The 22,969-nt window shown below is 44.4% G+C and overlaps 1 long non-coding RNA gene across 1 annotated transcript in view; it reads right to left on the reverse strand.

Moving 5' to 3' along the window:
• Positions 1 to 1,091: 1,091 nt before the first annotated feature.
• LOC138289728 (uncharacterized) overlaps positions 1,092 to 22,969 on the reverse strand; it is an 82,909-nt gene continuing 61,031 nt past the window's right edge. Inside the window, exons 3-4 of the long non-coding RNA XR_011202557.1 lie at positions 1,805 to 1,906; positions 1,092 to 1,160 (exon numbers count right to left, since the gene is read on the reverse strand). This is a non-coding gene — a long non-coding RNA (uncharacterized lncRNA). The remainder of the gene's footprint in view (positions 1,161 to 1,804; positions 1,907 to 22,969) is intronic.

The following is a 22,969-nucleotide window of genomic DNA, read 5'->3' on the forward strand; positions in this document are numbered from 1 at the left end:
AAAACATTAAATTATAAAATTATACATAAATGTGGCACATGCCAAAAGGGATTTTAAAATGTTTTTGGTGACTGGGACAGAACTTTGGAAAGAATAAAGGACTGAGGTACTAGAAGGTGGCAGATTGGGCACTGGGGTGGAAGGCAAACATATTTTTTAAGTTTGCAATGCTTTGACAACTTTGCACATGCTGCATTAACTGAAGCAGCTGCACACATTGCACAGAAAACACTACTGTACACTGCCATTTTGCAGTTAAGTCATAGTAGCATTGGTGACTAATAGGGAGGGAAGTATAATGATGGGTGGGAGGATACATATCTGCCTTGCTTCAACTACAGGGAGTTAAGGGAGAAGATAGAAAAATATAATATCCCAACTTTGAACCAAAGCTTTGATGAGCATGCAAACTAGTGAATTAGAACAGCAGACACATCCCTATTCGCAACAGCTCCCTTATTTCTTCTTGATCAAAGCAATTATACATTCATTTTTTTCATTTATCTATTTCATTCACAAATTGATACCCACAATTTGAATTAAACTTACGCTCTCTCACCCAGTCTTTCACTATTCCATTCCAGCCATCCATATTTATCCACCCGTCCATCCATAGTCTCACCTATCCAGTAACCTCCCTTTCAAACACCCCACTTTCACCTATCCATCCATTTACCCATGTATCATTCATTAACATCCACCCATTCCTCACCTGAGCATCGGCTTTTATCCATCCACCCTTCACTCACAGGGGCATCCCTTCACCCCTTTCATCTATCTTTTCACCCACGCATGCATCTCCTATCACCCACCTATGCATATTTTCCTTTCATCCACACATCCTTTCACTCATATACCATTTCACACATTCTTTCTTTTAGTCGTCCGTCCTATGCTTTTCCATCAAACCTTCATTTGAAGAATCCTTTCAATAATTATGAGCTTTTGTCTGTTGATTTTCATAGAGAAGAGACCATTATTATTAAGAACCCAATCCCCACTGCAGCTGCTAAACCAGGGGCTTCACAAGTAATGCCCTTGCAGTGAGTATACTAGTAATTGTCAATGAGTAAGAGCAGTATGACTTACCAGCTGCCGCTGGTTCTCCCCCTCTGACTGCTAATGTGTCCGGTCCACTGGTGCTGCCACTGGCCCTGGCACTGGTGGTCAGTGCGGCCGGAAAAAATGTTACACAATTTAGTTCCATTAAAATAAATACAACCATAATAGATCATTACAGTTCTATCTCCTTCTATCATTCACTTTAGGAATTTTGTTAGTTGTTAGAAAAGCAAGGTACACAAATCAACCGCAAACATTTTGCAATGGAGGGGCAGAGCTCAGCTAAGTCACTGAAGTGTAATAAAGGGGTGGGATATTTTGGTCAATCCAGAAGAACCTATGGTGAGGTCTTGGGGCATGAACAAGACAAAGGAAACTTCCACAAAAGGTAAAAAGCTGACTTGGGCATGCAATCCTGTTGTAGAGTACCTGTCCTAAAAATCTGTCCTCTTAATATTAAGTACCAGTCCACAAGATATATGAGGGCTAGGGGGAAGCTAAGCTTACTAACAAAACAGAAGAAAGCTAGTACAGACAGGAGGAAGTCAGGAACAGAAGTAACATGCAAAATAGATAAATGTAGGGAGAACAAGAATTTAACAAAGCTTAAATAGAATGAAAATAAGTACAGGAAAAGGTAGACAGGCACAGTAAAATTAAAATAAATATTATTTGAAATGAGGAAAGGCAAAAAATAAAAACAAAAGTTGTTAAAAGAAGATAATATAACAGCAAGACTTACTGGGGCCAGCAGGTCCACCAGCATCTGCACTGGTGGCTTAATTATTGGCATCATCTCCTACTGGACCCACCAAAGATGTTGGCTTCTCCTAGCCCTTGGGTGCTGAGGTAAGAAATAAAGAAGAAGATTAAAAAAAAGATTAGTGGTGCAGTTAATCTCCCCCAAAACAACTTTGGACAAGCAGAGGCTAACACAGTAATGTTGTACTTTTCTTAATCAGATTGCCTAGTATGATGGACTCAACTCGAGTTGACCTATTAATTTTACTTTCCTAATTCCTACACCTAAGGCCTACTCCAAGTTTCCTAAAGGCCTGCTGCCAGCATGGAGGGGAGATGGCGCTGCCCAAAAAAACTAGTACTGCCACCTCCTCTTTGCCGAAGATGGGTCAAAGCTGTACCCCTTGGCGGCACCACTGCCTACAGGGTAGGTAGCTGCTGCTACCCTGTCCCTGATCTGCCATGGTGCTGCGTGGAGTGGGGGTGAAGAAGAGGAGAAAAAGAGAATGAAGAAGGAAGAAATAAGGGAAAAATAAACAAAAATAGAACAAGTCACCAAAAACAGCATTTGTCTAATGATAGTAAAAATAAAAGATTCAGTAGTGGCGAAGCTAATAACGTAAATAAAAATGAGGGGTACCTTAATTCTAAGGGTGGATGATTACAAGGACTACAGTGGATGGCAAAAACAGGCCTAGCACCATAAACAGAGTGAAAAACAAGATGTCCGGTCCCTTCAAAACCGGCTGGTGCTGTTTGCACTTGATTTTCAATGCAAGTATGTACTTTGAGTTACATTTGACATCAAACGCAATGTGAACAGGCGCCACAGAGATCTTCGCCTGCACGCATAACTTCGCCTAGTGTGGCAATGTTTTTTTACAATTTCACAGAGTTTCACTTAGTGCAACTTTGTGCACTCTGCCCACCCCAACTGGTGTGGCATTGGTTCCATATTGCTACACAAGAGGTGAGGCATTGATTTCTTACTGGAAGGAAGGTGAGTTGTAGGAGTTGATGCAACATTGGATGTGAGGCGTCAGTTCCTTACAACATAGCAAGGTTATTGGATCCAGCAGATCAAGACATGAGGTGCCACCTTTGCAGGGTCACAATTTCACCACTGGGCCACAGGTGCTGCAGCTGAGTTGGAATCAGGTGCCATGGATGTCAGTGGCACGGTGCTCTGGACTCACACTGTGGCGGGACTTTGGAGGTGCTACAGTGGTGTCGGGCCTGCAGTGGAGGGCACAGTCTGCGAGGAATAAGGCTCCGGTGCAGGTGCCAGCACAACATCAGAGTGCAGTGGTGCTCCTGAAGTCGTTCTGGGTATCGGTACACTGGTTTCTTCTTTGTTTTACCAGAACTCAGTCCCAAGGTCCCAGGGATTGAGTTTGGCACCGCTTGGCAAGCCAGGACTCTCAGCAAGAGAGTCCAGGTACTGACAGATGAAGTCTTTGGTGTCCCTGAGACTTTTCAACAGGAGACAAGTTTAGTCCAAGCCCTTGGAGATCACTTGTGGGGGAAGGAAAAGTCCTTCCAGCAGAGTCAAAGAGCAGCGAGCAGCAGAGCAACAAGCAGAAGAGCATTCCTTTCAGAAAAGCAGTCCAGTTGAGTCCTTAGGGAATCACTGCAGTCCTTCTGACAGAGTCCAGTTGCAGGTACAGAAGTGTCTGATTTTAGGAGGTCACAGACTGGGTATATATATATATACACACACCCAAATGTGTCTTTGAAGTGAGGGAAACTACAAAGAGTGGTTTTGAAGTGCACAAGGTCCCCTTTCATACCAGCTCTGTCTGCCAGGAACCCTGTAGGGGATTACCTGTCATTTATGTGGGGTCAGGCCACTGGCCTTTAAAGTATAAGTGAGAGCTCCTCCACCCTTTCTGCCCAGGAAGACCCATTCAGTATGCAGATGAATGCAGATGTGGCTGAGTGTCCTGTGTTAATGGCTGTCTAGGTGGAATGCACAAGGGAACCTGTCAACAGCACAGCCCAGACGTGGATTGGAGACAGGCTGTAAGGCACAGAAGGCAGTGAGTGCATAGAAATGACCACTTTCTAAAAGTGGCATTTCTAAAACAGTAATGTGAAATCCGACTTCAGCAGTGAGCAGGATTTCTTACTACCATTCCAACCATACCAAACATGGCAATGCCACTCATTTCAGATCAGAAATTACCACTTAAAACTACATAATGGAATTTTCAATGCTGCCCCTGAAAGGAGCAGGCCTCACAATAGTGTAGATCAACTTTGGGAGTTATTCACTACAAGGACATGTACAAATTATAAGTACATGTCCTGCCTTTTACTTCCATAGCACCTTGCCCTATGGGCTACCTAGGGCATACCTTAGGGGTGACTTATATGTGATAAAAAGGGGGTTTAAGGCTTGGCAAGTAGTTCTAAACGCCAAATCAAAGTGGCAGTGAAACTCCACACACTGGCCTTGCAATGGCAGGCCTGAGACATGGTTAAGGGGTTACAAATTTGGGTGGCACAATCAGTGCTGCAGGCCCACTAGCGGCATTTGTTTTACAGGCCCTGGGCACATATAGTGTACTTTATTAGGGCCTTATAGGTAAATTTAAAAATGCCAATTGGGTAGAAGCCAATGTTACCATGTTTAGGGGCGAGAGCACAAGCACTTTAGCACTGGTTAGCAGTGGTAAAGTGTGTAGAGTCCTAAAACCAGCAAGAATGAGTTCAGAAAAAAGTAGAGAGGTAGGCAAAAGTTGGGGGAAGACCACTGTAAGGCTGTCAGGTCTAACAGTTCCCATAATATCAAGAAAAAATCCCATGTCACCATTGATTTAAAATTCTAATAATTATTGAACTAGCGGTTTAATTATTTTTCTAGCTTACCCCTTTATTAAGATGCAGTAGTAGGATTTACTATTGGATCCCAGTGCTTTGCTTTTAAACAGTCAACCCTGCTACAGTGAAAATAGCTGTGAGGAGTCACTCAAAGAACATGTTTAACATAAACCTTTACATCTCCTACTTTTACATACTATGCACCATGCACCAGAAAGGTTTATTACGGAAAATATTTAAAAGGAGCATTTAATGCCTGTCAAATCGGGTCATTTTTACATGTTGAATTTGCAGTATATACCTGGACAGCCAGGCTACTGGTGGCAGGTCTGTAGTCATGTTTACATTGTCACGTCACTGCACTGGATGGGCCAATGAATGCTGTAGCCAACTGATGACATTTACATTACTAGCCATAGGTACATTTTGGGCACCATTTACTTGGGTGTTTAGGGTAAGTTAAACACGCTAGTGAGGAGTATGCCAATTTTACCATGTTGAACGAAGGAGCTCAATCACTGCACTACTGGTTATGAGAGTTCTTTAGCCAGCAAAAATGGGGTTAAGCGAAAAGGAAAACAATTTGGGGTGATCCTGCAGAAAAGGCATATTCCACCTGTGTACTTAATTGCATGTTTCCGTGTATAGCTTTCTGGACATGGTTAATGGTTGAGAGTGTTTTAGTGATGAGAGCTTAGTAAAGCAATCTACTAACTACGTATGAAATTGGTACATGTAAAGCGCAAACCTAGCTGGAAGGCAGCAGAATGCTGTTCATAGTCAGGGGGAAAGACCAAGTCAGCCTGTGACTGGAGTGGTAACTGCTGTCAAGGAGAGAAAGTGGAGGTTTACTGTCGTGGAGTAACTGTGAAAGTGTGTGAGAGAGGCATGTCCGTTGCAGATGTTTTCCCTAAAATTAGTATTCAAGTGAGTATGGCATGTGTCAGTGTGTGCCTTCACAGGTAAGGATGAAGGGTGATGTGTGCAGTGGTGTCAGAAAAGATATTGGAAGGTGTGCTTTTTTGTGTGTGTGTTTGTGTGCATGCATCTGGCAAAGTGTGTGGGTAAGTGATATGACCATCTGCAAAGAAAGAGGGGTTTAACAATGCAATGGTTGTGATGGTGTGCCTGAGAACTTTCTGAGGTGGTGTCTTTGGTTTGTGTGAGATGTGTATTGTGCTGTGTACATGCGTGTGATTTGGGTGTTTAGTCAAGACCTCTATATGTAACTTCTTGTGGGGTTTGAGTGAGTAAAAATGTGCAAGGGTTGTGTGTGTAGGGTGTGTCTGTGTTGGGGGGTAAAAAACAATCATTATGCCAGGTGGACCATTGTAGTTAAGAAAACATTCTCTTCTCTTCTTCCTTACTCTCACGCTCCCTCTCCCTCTCTGTGTTTAGAAAACACTCTGCCTGCCTGTCCCTACCACAAACAATTCAAGCCCCCTCCTTTTCCCTCATGCAATCTATTTCTTTCTTTTTTAGTAAATCTGTACCTTTCCAGCTAAGATCTGTACTTTGATATTGCTATGTTTTTGCTCTCACTACAAGTATTTGAGAACCAGACTCACAGGAATCGGTGTACAGCTGTCTCCCCAGTACTTGTGAGGCAGTACATACATATTCTGTTTGGCCGTTAAAGGTGTAAAAGAGTATTCCAATCATTTTACCCTGTCTGAATTATTTATTCATGTCTTTCTGTTTGTGGTATGAGAGGCACAAGAATCCCCAACTGTACCTTGTGAATCTTTCACTGAAATAGGAATCATTTGCTGCCAGCAGCAAATCTCTATGTCTGTCATCCAGGTGGAACATGTATATGTGGCTGAATACATCGTGCTAGAAAGTGAGCTGAACTTAAACCTATACTCTTAAGTCCTAGCATCAATTACACATATCTTGATTGCCCTGAAATTGAGATGCTGAAGTCGCTTAACTGTTGCAAAATAGCTTCTGTTGCTTTCATTGCAACAAAAGTGAACGGCTCTGTAAAAAACGAAGGGGCTCATTTACAAGCTCCTCGCGCCACTGTTGCTTAATTTTTGTGATGCCACAGTGGTGCAAAACAGTCCCCAACCCTGCGGCCTATTTACAAACTGGCGCAATATCACCATTGTGCCTGTGTTGAAACGGTTGCCCCACATTATTTCTGCATCAGGTATTATGTATGCAGAGAGGCCCATCACTGCACCATTCTAGCGTCATTTTTTTATGCCTGCCCAGGGCAGGCGTGAAACTGATGCTAGGCTCTTTTCAAGGGGCCTCCCTGACCTTTGCTGTACTAGCAATAACATTTTGGATGCTAGCCTAGCAAAGCGCCACACTTGAGTAAAAAAAGTTTTCAAGTAAAATTTGCCCTCTTTTTGCATAGTGATGATTTATGACAAAAACTACTGATACAGGGCAGCAGACCCTGCAAGGATGCTGCATCAGTGTAAAGTTTATTACAGTGAGCGGAAAGGAAGGGAGAGATTTCTGACCTCAGATATTGTAGCTGAGAAAACTCATTGCCATTTTTATATCTGACCTCGACGAGAAGGTGTCTCACACTGGAAGGATTTGTGGCTGACACTCAAGTGAAGCTGCCTGCGAATTCTGACAAATCCCATCTTGAGCTAAAGAGAGAAACAGATATTGATCCAAAGTGTACCTAATTCATCTCTGCTGTTGTAATCCCTTAGGAAAAGGCCTTCTTTGGCCAGAAGGTGTTCAATATTTTCCATCTCGTAGAGTAAACAGCAGTTATTTTGGTGTGTCTTCATGCGTCAGGTTCAAGGTGGCGCGTCTGCATGTGCAACACATATCCCAACATCACAGTGAGGTTATATCCACCAGACCATAGATGAGTAATTAAAAAACTCTCTTTGCAAGAGAACCTAGGGGCATATTTAAGAGCCCCTAGCACCATTCCAATGCCACATTAGCATCATTTTTTTTACACTAATGTGGAGTTAGAAGGCCAAAAACTTGCATATTTAGAAAAATGCGCCAGGCGTAATGTATGCAAAGGGGGTGTTCCACCGTTTTCATCACATTTAACGCCTGCTCAGAGCAGGTGTCAAGAGGAGGCTTCCATTGTTTACAATGAACCACCAGGTGCTTTGCAGAATTGGCATCAGAATTGTTTACACTAATCCTGCAAAGCGCTGAACTGGTGTCAAAAACTCAGACTCTTGTCCCCTAAATATTTGCATATGGTGGCGTTAGGGGGGTGCTGAGGGGCACAAGAAAAGTGGCGCTGCACTGTCTGCAGCACCACTTTTCTTAAATATGCCCCTTATTTTCTTCTGCTTTTAGAGTGTTATCTGTGAGAAGAGAATCATTAACAGAAATCTCACATCCAGATTATTTTCTTCTACGAGAACATCATTAAATGTGCAATAGGCATTGAATGACCTGGAATGAGAAATCTGACCCTTAAAAAAATCCTCTCTCAGCCCATATCAGGGGGAGGGTGGAAGTGGTTTAGAGGAGGTGGTAGTTCAGCTATGAAAACACTCTGCGGGTTTGACTAGAAGATATCAAGTCTTTTTTAACGCACCACTGAAGCACCTGGGCAGACACACTCACTCCCCCATCCTCTCTAGTGTTCTATGCTTCACTTAAATGCGTTTCTCTAGCTTTGCATTTCCTTTTGCTGACCTGTATTTGCTTCTTCTGAGAGTGCTGATCTTAATTAAAATGGCTGTACATTTATTTTCAGTTATATTTAATTGATCGCTAACCAGTGGAAAAACTGCTTTACAAGATTTAACGAATAAAGTACAAGTCGGAGCTCTCTTTTCTTCCTATCTCACTATTGATTTAGTTTGACTTTCTATGTTGGCTCATGGATCTCATGGAAAAGGTTGTGCCTCAGTAATCTCCCGGGACCTCTGGCTTTTTAAGCAGGCAAAAAAACCTGCAAAATGTTCTTTCGCTATTTTTAGTGGAACTTATGTGGAACAGAAATCCCAGTGTGAGCTGTGTGACTCGTGAACCGTATGAAAGGGAGATCTACAGACCATCCTCTCAGGTAGATGATGGAAACTGACGCTTATTTATCTGCAAAAGCAAGGACTATGTAGAGGCTTGCACTTTGATTCAGGAACCTTAGGGCCATATTTATACTCCGTTTGCGCCGAAATTGCGTCGTTTTTTTTGACGCAATTTCGACGCAAAACTAACGCCAACTAACGCCATATTTATACTATGGCGTTAGAGGCGAATAGCGCCAAAGTTCCCGGAATGTGCGTCATTTTTTAGCGTGAACCCCTTCCTTGCGTTAATGATATGCAAGGGAGGCGTTCCCGTCTAAAAAATGACTCCCAGGCCTTTACGTGGTATTTATACTCCCGGGCAAAAGCGACGCCCGGGAGTGGGCGTGGCTAAAAACGGCGCATTTGCGCCGCTTTTTAACGCCTGGGTCAGGCATGGCGTTAAGGGACAAGTGGGCTCAAAATGAGCCCAGAGTGCCCTCCCCTGCCCCCAGGGACCCCCCCTGCCACCCTTGCCCACCCCAGGAGGACACCCAAGGCTGGAGGGACCCACCCCAGGGACATTCAGGTAAGTTCAGGTAAGTTTTTTTTTTTTTTTTTTAATAATATTTTGTGGCATAGGGGGGCCTGATTTGTGCCCCCCTACATGCCACTATGCCCAATGACCATGCCCAGGGGACAGAAGTCCCCTGGGCATGGCCATTGGGCAAGGGGGCATGACTCCTATCTTTACAATGATAGGAGTCATGTTGATGGGGGATGGGCGTCGTTAAAAAATGGCGCAAGTCGGGTTAAGACGATTTTTTCGACGTAACCTGACTTGCCCCATTTTAAGACGCCCATGCGCCATTTTCCCCCTACGCCGGCGCTGTCTGGTCTACGTGGTTTTTTCCCACGCAAACCAGGCAGCGCCGGTCTGATTGCGCCGTCTAACGCCATTCCATAAATACGGCGCCCGCATGGCGCTTCAGAATGGCGTTAGACGGCGCAAAACTTTTTGACGCTAAACTGCGTTAGCGCAGTTTAGCGTCAAAAAGTATAAATATGGGCCTTAATATTTTTGGGAAATTGTGTCTGGAAAATGTAATGAAACATAGATCTACGCGTGTGGGTTAACACCTACATTAATGGGAGATAGCGGGGGCATATTTATCAACAAATCACGCAGGGCAGCAAGTCGCCTTGCTGCGCTGTATGATAGGGAAAGGGCAGGTATCCGCAGTACTGAAAAGTCTACAAAATGTGGCAGTGTCACTAATTTTTGACTCCACTAGTTGGACCTTCTCTACTATTTGTGGAAAGCCATAGATTGGTTGCATGCAATAGCCAGAGCTAACTAGGGTCTAGAGCATGGTTTATAAATGTGTTCAATGACCTGCCCACTTAACAAATCAATCTGAGCCAGGTAACCACAGGAGCGTCCTCTTTTATGGCTGTACTTTTATCTGCATAATAATCTTGCGTAACAGAGGCTTTCTAAGGCCAGACTGGCCATACCGGGCATCAGGCGTTACCCCAGGAGGCTGTAAGGGCTGGGGAGCACTTTTGTTACTAGGGAGGCTTGTTTTGTAGCAGTGCAGCAGTTTTAAAAACACTGCATGTTCCTCGTATATCCAAAAGCTTTCAGGCAACTATAAAAGTGCCCAGATAACTCTGGTGATTAATTTGTCTAGTGGCAGTTTTGATTCATCAAAGGTAGTACAGTGGGTTAATATGCCTGCTGCAAAGAACGTGTACTGTGCAGATGACAGAACAGTATTTTCTGTGCAATGCTCAATGGAATACTGCTTTTGTCACAGAGATCCTTTTGCTGCTGTGCAGTTCTTAAGCTAGAATCATAATCTAGCACAGTGAGCTATGAACTGCCATCAAAGAGCTACATACAAACTGCATGGTACAGGTTAGAAACATATGTTTCTTTCCCAGTCTTTGATTATCCTAATTTTGCGAAAAAGGACTTGTTTGGGTAGAAATAAATTGCAATTAGTAAAGTCAACCCTAAATACTGTGTTACGTTCTGACTCCCAAATGTATGCTTCCTGAGACCAACCACTCTTAAAAAATGCATACCAGTATGGATGACGTGAATCCTACACCTTGTAGTGACCTTTCTCTCATGTAACATTTTCTATACACTGATTTACAAATGTGTAATTCATTACCTCTGTATTTTTTTGTGTGGTCAAGTGCTAAAGCACCCTAAGCTGGTAAGAGAGGCACTATAAAACAAATGAAATACATGTGACAGAGGTGCTATGGAGTGATGCGAGGCACTGTTAAAGGGTGATGGTGAGGGAATCATTGAAGAGACCCAATAAAGATTTACCTATCCTGGTGCACTGCAAGTTCATCATTTACTATGCTTTAAGAAACAAATACAATTGAATATATTATGAAAAATGTGTGGTAGAATGCACCGTTTTGCCATTTTTCCCCCATTTTTTTGTCGAGACAATCCGGCAAGCCCCATTGTAGTGGTCATGTTAATTCGCTATGCATCCTATGGGGGCTGGTCGACAAAATCTGCCAGGGTTCCTTTGGGATCCCGGGCCGGCCAGAGGGTTTCTGTGACTTGACCATCACAATGGCCCGGGATCCCAGAGGAACTCTGGCAGATTTTGTCAGACCAGCCCCCATAGGGATCCCGGGTCGGCCAGAGGGTTTCTGTGACTGGACCATCACAAAGGCATAAACTCCCACCTCATGTTCACAGAGTGCAACATTTTGTAGCTTTTTGTAAAACTCTTTCCTTTAGTTTCTTCAAGATTGATATTTGCTCTCTTTGACTTCCTTAATGTACCAATATATCTACATATGTTTAGCATTCGATCAATGCACTCTATTAGTAAGTACATTCACACAATAAATCATGGCTTTTGTGACATATGCTACATTTAGGTACATAAAGGTTTTGTGAATAGGGCCTGCATTTGGAAGTGGGATATGACAAGTATACATGAAGAGATGAGGGCTATGTATGGAGGACCCCATAATGGGCTATTATTCACTATTAGTGTAATAAAAAATGCTGACCTTTGATACTAAAGGCAGAGACATCTGTGTAATGTCTAACACAGGTGACAGTGTGTCTGTGTGTGAACGAAAGAAACCAAGTGGTATGTACCTGTGGATGTGTGAACCTGTGTGAGCATGTGTGAGTGAAAGTGGGTGATATTAAGTGACAGATGGAGTGAAGGACAACGAGTTAGAGTGGATGAATACAATTGAGTTAGAGAGAATGTGAGGGGGTTAAGATGAATGACAACGTGTGAATGTGGGTATGAATGCGTACAAGTGACTGAATGAGTGAGAATAATTGTGAGGGTGAGTGAGTGATAGTGAATGACTGTGAGTGTAACAAGAGTGAGAGTGAATGTCAGTATGAGAATGAGTGATATTGTGTGAGAATCAGTGAGTGAGAGTGATAGTGAGTTCAAGTTAGTGTGAGTGCACCTGAATGAATAAGTGTAACTAAGAATGAGGGAGTGAGTGGGACTGAATGAGAGTGAATGAGAATGAGTGAAGGGAAAACAGCCTAAGAATGAATGACAATAAGTAAGAGTGAGTATTTGAGAGTGAGTGTGAGTTATTGTGTGAAAGTAAGTGAGCATGAGTGAGAGAGAATGTGCATGTGTGTGGAGTAAGTGCATGTGTGTGTGTTTTGCCTGTAAATCTACAGTTGGCCCTAAAGGAGGTAATTCTTGATTTACAGAGGCACCCGTGGCAAAATGCTGGCACTGGTATATTGAAGGTAATTCTCAGCAAATGAGGCACTTGTGGCAAAAAAAGGCTCTGGCATGCTATAAGTAATACTTGGGCACGTAGGGCTCTTATGGGACAATCCTGGAGCAGACATTCTAGAGATAATTATTGCCTCAGTCAGAATTCTGTCACATACTAGATATCAATCTTGCCATATGGAACACCTGTGAGAACATGTTGGCAGTGTCATATTATATATAGTACTTGGCATATGCAATGCCTATGTCATAATACTGGCACTGGTATACCAGAGGTAATATTGGCATTTGTGGCACCCATGACAGAAGCACTGACACGCTAGGACAGGTCAGCTAGCGCAATTGGAAAAAAGCAATGAAAAAAAGCTGACCCTGCTATAACAGAGATAGTTTTTGATAACAAGAGTCACAAATGGTACATAGATGGCTGCAATAACATAATTCTGAGATTGACATGTTGATGGTATTTCTTAGTCTTAAGGGCATCTTTGGCATGTAGGGCATCCACAAGACAGTTTGAAGAAAATGGAGTCAACAAAAAGAAGAGCAATAGATTTCCTTGGCTTATCACATCGGGCAGGTACAAAGATATTCAATGGTAATGGTGGCTGTAAGGAAATGCCTCCTTGGCATGGTTACCCCCTGACTTTTTGCCTTTGCTGATGCTATGTTTTGATTTGAAAGTGTGCTGAGGCCTGCTAACCAGGCCCCAGCACCAGTGTTCTTTCCCTAACCTGTACTTTTGTTTTCACAATTGGCACACCCTGGCATCCAGGTAAGTCCCTTGTAACTGGTACCCCTGGTACCAAGGGCCCTGATGCCAGGGAAGGTCTCTAAGGGCTGCAGCATATCTTATGCCACCCTGGGGACCCCTCACTCAGCACAGACACACTGCTTGCCAGCTTGTGTGTGCTGGTGAGGACAAAACAAGTAAGTCGACATGGCACTCCCCTCAGGGTGCCATGCCAACCTCACAATGCCTATGCAGTATAGATAAGTCACCCCTCTAGCAGGCCTTACAGCCCTAAGGCAGGGTGCACTATACCATAGGTGAGGGCACCAGTGCATGAGCACTGTGCCCCTACAGTGTCTAAGCAAAACCTTAGACATTGTAAGTGCAGGGTAGCCATAAGAGTATATGGTCTGGGAGTCTGTCAAACACGAACTCCACAGCACCATAATGGCTACACTGAAAACTGGGAAGTTTGGTATCAAACTTCTCAGCACAATAAATGCACACTGATGCCAGTGTACATTTTATTGTAAAATACACCCTAGAGGGCACCTTAGAGGTGCCCCCTGAAACCTTAAACAACTACCCGTGTAGGCTGACTGGTTCTAGCAGCCTGCCACACTCGAGACATGTTCCTGGCCACATGGGGAGAGTGCCTTTGTCACTCTGTGGCTAGTAACAAAGCCTGCACTGGGTGGAGATGCTTATCACCTCCCCCTTGCAGGAGCTGTAACACCTGGCCGTGAGCCTCAAAGGCTCACCCCCTTTGTTACAGCACCACAGGGCATTCCAGCTAGTGGAGTTGCCCGCCCCCTCCGGCCACGGCCCCACTTTTGGCGGCAAGGCCGGAGGAGATAATGAGAAAAACAAGGAGGAGTCACTGACCAGTCAGATCAGCCCCTAAGGCAACCTGAGCTGAAGTGACTCTGACTTTTAGGAATCCTCCATCTTGCAGATGGAGGATCCCCCCAATAGGGATAGGAATGTGACCCCCTCCCCTTGGGAGGAGGCACAAAGAGGGTGTAGCCACCCTCAGGGTTAGTAGCCATTGGCTACTGCCCTCCCTGACCTAAACACACCCCTAAATTCTGTATTTAGGGGCTCCCCTGAACCTAGGAACTCAGATTCCTGCAACCTAAGAAGAAGAGGACTGCTAAGCTGAAAAACCCTGCAGAGAAGACGGAGACACCAACTGCTTTGGCCCCAGCTCTACCGGCCTGTCTCCCCACTTCTAAAGACACTGCTCCAGCGACGCTCTCCCCAGGGACCAGCGACCTATGAATCCTCAGAGGACTGCCCTGCTCTAGAAGGACCAAGAAACTCCTGAGAACAGCGGCCCTGTTCACCCAAGACTACAACTTTGTTTCCAAAGGAGCAACTTTAAAACGACTGCGTTTCCCGCCAGAAGCGTGAGACTTGCTACTCTGCACCCGACGCCCCCGGCTCGACTTATGGAGAAACAACACTTCAGGGAGGACTCCCCGGCAACTACGAGACCGTGAATAGCCAGAGTTGCCCCCCCTGAGCCCCCACAGCGACGCCTGCAGAGGGAATCCCGAGGCTCCCCCTGACCGCGACTGCCTGACTCCCAGATCTCGACGCCTGGAAAAGACTCTGCACCCGCAGCCCCCAGGACCTGAAAGATCGGAACTCCAGTGCAGGAGTGACCCCCAGGAGGCCCTCTCCCTTTCCCAGGTGGTGGCTACCCCGAGGAGCCACCCCCTTGCCTGCCTGCATCGCTGAAGAGACCCCTTGGTCTCCCATTGATTCCTATTACAAACCTGACGCTTGTTTGCACACTGCACCCGGCCGCCCCCGCGCTGCTGAGGGTGTACTTTCTGTGTGGACTTGTGTCCCCCCCGGTGCCCTACAAAACCCCCCTGGCCTGCCCTCCGAAGACGCGGGTACTTACCTGCTGGCAGACTGGAACCGGGGCACCCCCTTCTCCATTGAAGCCTATGTGTTTTGGGCACCACTTTGAACTCTGCACCTGACCGGCCCTGAGCTGCTGGTGTGGTAATTTTGGGGTTGCTCTGAACCCCCAACGGTGGGCTACCTTGGACCCAAACTTGAACCCCGTAGGTGGTTTACTTACCTACAAAAACTAAAAAATACTTACCTCCCCCAGGAACTGTTGAAAATTGCACTGTGTCTAGTTTTAAAATAGCTATATGTGATTTATTCGAAAAGTATATATGCTATTGTGATTATTCAAAGTTCCTAAAGTACTTACCTGCAATACCTTTCATTTGAAGTATTACATGTAAAATTTGAAGCTGTGGTTCCTAAAATAAACTAAGAAAATATATTTTTCTATACAAAAACCTATTGGCCTGGAATTGTCTCTGAGTGTGTGTTCCTCATTTATTGCCTGTGTGTGTACAACAAATGCTTAACACTACTCCTTTGATAAGCCTACTGCTCGACCACACTACCACAAAATAGAGCATTAGTATTATCTCTTTTTGCCACTATCTTACCTCTAAGGGGAACCCTTGGACTCTGTGCATACTATTCCTTACTTTGAAATAGTGCATACCGAGCCAACTTCCTACAGTGGCCCTTTTAGAGTCTATGGCATTTTGGAAAATGTATGTGAAAATTATGCTTTAAAATGAACTATCAGTCACCATTGTTTTCAAACGTTTTCCTGAAAGATTACACTCTTCAGAGGAAGTCAGGTTTGCTCACTTCTCTTGCTCACTAGAATTGGGCACTGTTGGACCTGGCTTTTTGACAGGGTCATCCCCAAACTTTTTGCCTCCTTCCTCCTATTTTTTCTGACCTGTTCTTGTTGGCTTTTGAACTCTGGGCACTTTACCACTGATAACCAGTGCTAAAGTCCATATGCTCTCTGTGTAAATTGTACTGTTGATTGGTTTACCCATGATTGGCCATTTAATTTACTTGTAAGACCCTAGTAGAGTGCACTATATGTGCCTGGGGCCTGTAGATTAAATACTACTAGTGGGCCTGCAGCACTGGTTGTGCCACCCACTTCAGTAGCCCCTTAACCTTGTCTTAGGCCTGCCATTGCAAGTCCTGTGTGTGCAGTTTCACTGCCACTTCGACTTGGCATTCAAAAGTACTTGCCAAGCCTAAAACTCCCCTTTTTCTACATATAAGTCACCCCTAATGTGTGCCCTAGGTAACCCCTAGAGCAGGGTGCTGTGTGGGTAAAAGGCAGGACATGTACCTGTGTAGTTTATATGTCCTGGTAGTGGAAAACTCCTAAATTAGTTTTTACACTACTGTGAGGCCTGCTCCCTTCATAGGCTAACACTGGGGCTGCCCTCATACATTGTTGAAGTAGCAGCTGCTGATCTGAAAGGAGCAAGAAGGTCATATTTAGTATGGCCAGAAAGGTAATACAAAATCCTGCTGACTGGTGAAGTTGGATTTAATATTACTATTCTAGAAATGCCACTTTTAGAAAGTGAGCATTTCTCTGCACTTAAATCTTTCTGTGCCTTTCAATCCACGTCTGGCTAGGTTTAGTTGACAGCTCCTGGTGCATTCACTCAGACACACCCCAAACACAGGGTACTCAGCCTCGCTTGCATACATCTGCATTTTGAATGGGTCTTCCTGGGCTGGGAGGGTGGAGGGCCTGCCCTCACACAAAGGACTGCCACACCCCCTACTGGGACACTGGCAGACAGGATTGAACTGAAAGGGGACCTGGTGCATTTCTTAGCCACTCTTTGAAGTCACCCCCACTTCAAAGGCACAATTTAGTATAAAACAGGGCCTCTGCCCTACCTCATCAGACACTTGCTGGAGAAGAAACCTGAACCAGAAACTACATCCTGCCAAGAAGAACTGCCTGGCTGCTCAAAGGACTCACCTGTCTGCTTTCTACAAAGGACTGCTGCCTTGCTGTTGGCCTGCTGCCTTGCTGAACTCTTGTCTGGCTGTAAAAGTTCTCTCCAAGGGCTTAGATAGAGCTTGCCTCCTGTTCCCTGAAGTCTCAGGACCAAAAAGACTTCTCTTTTTCATTTGGACTCTTCGTGCGCCGGAAATTTCGATGCACAGCTTGCTCTGCGGTGAGAAAATTGCCGCACACCGACGCTGCTCGACGCGACGCCTTCGGGACGACCGGAACTTCGACGCACGGCCTTGCATGGACAACGGTGCCCGACTTCCAGAGGGGAAATCGACGCAACACCTGCTGTGAGAAAGAAAATTCCACGCACAGCCTCGCGGAACGACGCGCAGCCGGAAAACAAGCCGAAGAATCCACGCACAGACCCTGGGACATCTGGTAATCCCGCGATCCATAGAAGGAGACGGTCTGTGTGCCGGAAAACGACGCAGGTCTTCCACGAGTGAAAAATAACGATGCAAGTCCGTGTGTGAAGGCGCGCAGCCGACGCACACACCATTTTCCCTCCCATAGAACGACGCACGTCTCCCCGCGTGAAAAATAAAGACGCAAGTCAGTGTGTGAAGGGGCATAACCGACGCACACACCATTTTTCCACGCATCTCCTCTTGTGCGGCCCTCTGCGGAGATTTTCCACTTCAAACCAGGTACTTTGTGCTTGAAAGAGACTTTGTTTGCTTTTTAAAGACTTAAGACACTTTCTATCACTTTTCAGTGATACTTTTACAAATTCATATTGCATCTTTGATCGTTTTGATATGCAAATACCCAGATAAATATTATATATTTTTCTAAACACTGTGTGGTGTATTTTTGTGGTGCTATATTGTGTTATTGTATGATTTATTGCACAAATGCTTTACACATTGCCTTCTAAGTTAAGTCTGACTGCTCAGTGCCAAGCTACCCGAGGGTGGGCACAGGATAATTTGGATTGTGTGTGACTTACCCTGACTAGAGTGAGGGTTCTTGCTTGGACAGAGGGTAACCTGACTGCCAACCAAAAACCCCATTTCTAACGGGCACCGATTGAGACCCACCACTTTTAGAGGCCACCAGCCACCACTGAGCCATGGTGTTGGTATGGCATTTAAAACATGTGGCTTATGTCGATGTTCATCCTCAATGAACCTATTTGTTACTTCTAGGATAGACATGGCTAGTAACACAAAATATGGAACATCAATGCCATATGACAATGAACATGATTTACAATGAAAACAATGGAATTGCTGGTATGATACCTCATATCTCAGCGGATAAAAAACACTTACTGAAGAGACTTTGCAGAACTGAACCTGCCTGTTACTATCACTGCACTAAATACCAATGGCCATCTGTTAACCCATCCCTTAGATCTTTCATTTTCCTAACACTTGCTGAAACCCCAAGCCGAACTTGTGTCATCAAAAAAAAGTCAGGCACTCTAAAAGGCATTCATTTAGTAAGAAAACAGCAATTGTGGCAATCCTTGATATAGCTGAGTAGCTGCATTAGATAGCACTTGAAGCTAGCACTCCCTATCATCAACCCATAACTGTTAAGGATAATTGGTGGTAGGTCTGGTGCAACTGTTATGCATTAACAGGGTCAGGGCTCAGAGCACATTGCCATTGGCACATTTGACCATTTCAGCATTCAGAACTAGACCTAGCTCACCACCAATCATTTAGCCATTTATAAGTACTAAATCATTGTAATGACTGACTTATATCCCCATCTGCTTTGAAAAATCCATTTGTGCTCCATGTGTGTGTCCACTAAGCTCTTTGTAATCCTATGGCTGTATAGAGGGATCAGTAACTCTATGGCCCATATTTACACTTTTTTATCACTGCATTTGACGCAAAAATGGCACAAACTTACAAAATACAATGGTATTTTGTAAGTTTGCACCGTTTTTGCATCAAAAAGCGGTGCAAATGCGGCTCTAAAAAAGTATAAATATGGGCCTATGTCTTTCAGTCACTGAGGACCATATGTTGAACAATCAATACCCATGTAAGAAGTATTTACTTTTTACTGTAACTTGAATGATTAGTACACTTGCATGCCAGAGGCATTGTAAGGTATGGGTAAAGTGGGCTTTGGCCCAGGTCCCCAGTCGTTCAGGGGTCACATGGCAGAGCCAGCTATGTTCTGCAGAGAGTCTTTCCCCAATGACTTTGAATAATTCTTGAACAGATTGTTTTAAATACTATTTTCCTTTAATTTATTTTCAATGTGAGTGATGTGTGAGCGTCTATTACAGTCATTTCACAGAGAAACGTTGTGTTTACGTTTAATGCAAAATCCATAAAAAAGTTTGTTTTAGATCAAAACAGGACATCACATATGAGAAATGGGAGGTTATTTGCAACATTAGTGAGCTGCTGATGTATTACAATATTGAAAGCACACATAACTATTCCTGAATATTAGATACAAACACATTTAGAATTTGGACCTTTGTGTCCGAGCACTCTCACTGACCTTGCCAAAGAGGTGAAATTGGATTGTAAATTCAAAACTACGGCCCTCATTGCGACCTCAGCAGTCTTTTTTAAAGAGGTACCGCCGTGCTGAAGACCGCCAGTGCAGGCGGTTTTCCGCACAGCGTATTATGACTGTTGGCAGCAATACTGGCGATCGGCGGGGAAGTGGAGGCTGCTCCACCTCCACCGCCCGTCATCAGAACACCGCCCACCTAATCATGTCCCATGATTTGGTGTGGTGGTGTTCTGGTGACGGGGTGCTGGCGGCGGAGCAGCCCCCATGGATCCCGTCCCCTCCCGGAGGATCAACGGACAAGGTAAGTTGATCGTCCGTTAGGGGGGGGTGTTGTGTGTTGTGTGCGTGCATGGGTGTGTGCGTGTGAGTATGTAGAAGAGGTGTGTGAGTGCGTGTATGCATGTGGGGTGTGTTGAGTGTATGGGAAATGTGTGCGGGAGGGTCTGTGTGCATGTCTGTATGTGTGCGGGTATGTGTTGTTGTAGTGTATGTGTGCGTGTAGGGGTGTGTGTATGTGCATGTTGGAGGTGGAGAGGAGGGTCCTGCTGAGGAGGACTCAGGGGTGTGGGAGGGGGTTGGTTTGAGACCCCTATCAGTGCCAGGGAAGGAATTCCCTGGCACTGATAGTGCCTACCGCCATGGATTTCGTGGCGGTTCCAAACCACCCGAAATCCATGGCGGTATGCAGAGTCCTGATACCACCAGCGGCCTGGTGATGGCCGCCGGGCTGGAGACCGAAGTCTCAAGCCCAGCGGTTGTCACCGCCCTGGCGGTCGGAGTGGAGAAGTGGCGGATGACCATGGCGGTAACTGCCATGGTCATAATTCCATTTTGTTTTTCCACCCGGCCAGTTGGCGGTATTACCGCCACTTCTCCCTCATCCACCAGGGTCGTAATGAGGGCCCAACTGTTCCAAGGAGTGGCCCCTAAAACGTTTGGTCCCTGCTGCATGCTAATTTCAGAGATAACTAAATTTTGAATCCTCACTTCCATGAGACAATGCTCTAACAGGGCTCTGTATTGTGAGCGATTGGTGCCACTGTGCACTCTAATAACTGTGTAGTGGTTTTTGAATGAATAGACTTCCACTGTGTTCCACTGTGAAATCTTTAGTGCTACTTCCCAACATTGTTTTTAATGTGAACTGCATGTAAATGGTTAGAGCACTGACATTTTAAGACCTCCACTAGAGACAATGGAGTAGCTCAGGGCCAATAACGGCTGAAATAGGTCTTCTGCTCCAACATTTCAATGATTGTTTTGCTGGTGTTTTTCCCTCTTTAATTTAATACATTCCTCCCTCTGTTGGGTAAATGCACTAATAGCCTTATAGCACATTTATTCCAGACAATACCAGTTATTAAAAGCTCTCTTACTCAGATGCAGGGCCTTTAACAACCATTATAGCCATCAACAGAGCACTATAAGGCTATGTAGGTACCATTATTACAACCTTTGGCCCTTGTAATTTGTACAATATACATATCAATTCAACCCTTCCCATAGCCGACCAAAATTGTTTCCATCATCCACTGAGTCCCCATGCCAAAACTGACTTGCCTTCTTATCCACTTTCACTTTCTCTTCTAACTTTTTAAAAAATATTTTCAAAAATGTTTTTTACAGATTTTTTAGAATACAAAAAATACAGCCTCCACCCCCTTCATTACAAAACCATAAGATAATGAAATCACGTAGATAATTAATATAATTCATGGATTCATGCCTTTATAATGCCAGAAAGGGATAAACAAAAGAAAAGAGGTGCTCAATACAGTAAATTCATTCAATCAACACCAGCTTGAGGTCCCTCACAAGCAGAAGTCATCAATCCCAATAATATAACATCATTCTGACTGAACACTTCATAACCAGAGCCCTCCCCCTATACATGCTTTTGACCCTTAATCCACTCTGTAAGGGGGCCCAGATCATCAACCCCCCTTTCCTTGTTCTTTACCCCCTCCCGAAGGAATATAGCCCTTTCAAGATTGTATTTGTTAACAGCCGGACCAGCCACTAACTAAAAGTGGGAGGCATGGGGTCGATCCAGGCTGAAGCAACACACAGCCAAAATACAACTGTTGCGATAAACAAAAATGAATGTGCGTTCCTAGGAACTCCTACCGCCTGTATACTAAGTAGAATTAGCTGGGGGATGAGGAGATTTTCAACATAAGTTTTTTATTTCAAAAATCAGAAATTTCATCTATGATCACAACTAGAGCAGGGCACACAGAGAACATATGAGTTATATCTGCCCCATAAAGTTGACATCTTGGGCACCGAGTGCCCTTATCCCCACTCCACTTAGCAATCTGCCTGGGTGTGTAATACAAGTTGAAACACATTTTATAATATTGGTCTTTCAGATTTGCAGAAATAAAACCAGATTGGGCAAGGTGGAGAGACTCCGGGAGAGTAGGGTTCAGGGTAGCCAATTTTGCCTGCCAGTTCTTGGCATGTTTATCAAGGTCATCCTTCATGAGTAGATTCAGAGGGCCATATAATTCTCCTATTGGGCACAGCCTACCACTTAATAGAAGATCAACGAGGTCCAATCTAGATAACCCAGAAGGACCACCTTCCTCCTGGCAGAGGACGTCACAGATTTGAAAGTACTTGAAGAACTCTTTACAAACAATCTTATTTTCCCTTGAAAAGAGACAAAGCAGGAATAAGAGTAAAAATCCCCCCACCTATTAAGACCGAGCACCTTCCAGCAAAAAATACTGGGATCTTGGAATATATCTGGCAATAAATAATTATTATACAGGGGTGTATAGAAATTAATTCAGCCAATGCCTAGATGTTTGTGAACAACTGACGAGACCTGTAAAACACCCTACAGGAACATAAATCAGACTTTCTTGAAGTAACTAAGTTCAAGCTGCCACCACAAACAACCCCACGCCTCTTTACCCAGTAGTAACTCAAAAGGAGAGCGAATACGCTTCACTGCTCCCAATACTTCATCTTTGTCTTGAAGCAGAATTAAACTTTGTTTGTTAAAGTGTCATAGCCCAGTAACACAACTTATGATTTGGGGCTGCCCATTGCTCCCCTTTCCCATGGGAGTGTAAGAAACCTCAATGCTCTCCTACTCTTAGCGTAAGCCTTAAAAATCTATTCATTATGTCTTCAAGTTTTTTTAAATCATTGATTCTCTACTTCCAAATGGATGGCACAGAAAAAATATAGAACTTTTGGGAGGAATAACATTTTCACAATATTACATCTGACAACAAAGGAGAGATGTAGCTTGTTCATCCTACAAAAGTCCTTTCTAGCTTTCCCTATTAGAGAGTCAAAATTATTTCCCACAATCTTATCTACTTTGGAAGAAATATTGACCCCTAAATAGACCACGCTATCTACTACCTGGGTGTCTGTCAGCAGGGTACTACTATTAATAACGACTTCTGTTTTATCATTGTTCAACAAAAATCCAGAGAATCAACCCAAACCAATTGGCCTCCCATTCGATCTCTTTTGAAGTTACCATGGGTTCAGAAGTGGC

This window comes from Pleurodeles waltl, chromosome 1_1, assembly GCF_031143425.1.
Source record: "Pleurodeles waltl isolate 20211129_DDA chromosome 1_1, aPleWal1.hap1.20221129, whole genome shotgun sequence".
Taxonomy (NCBI): Eukaryota; Metazoa; Chordata; class Amphibia; order Caudata; family Salamandridae; genus Pleurodeles; species Pleurodeles waltl.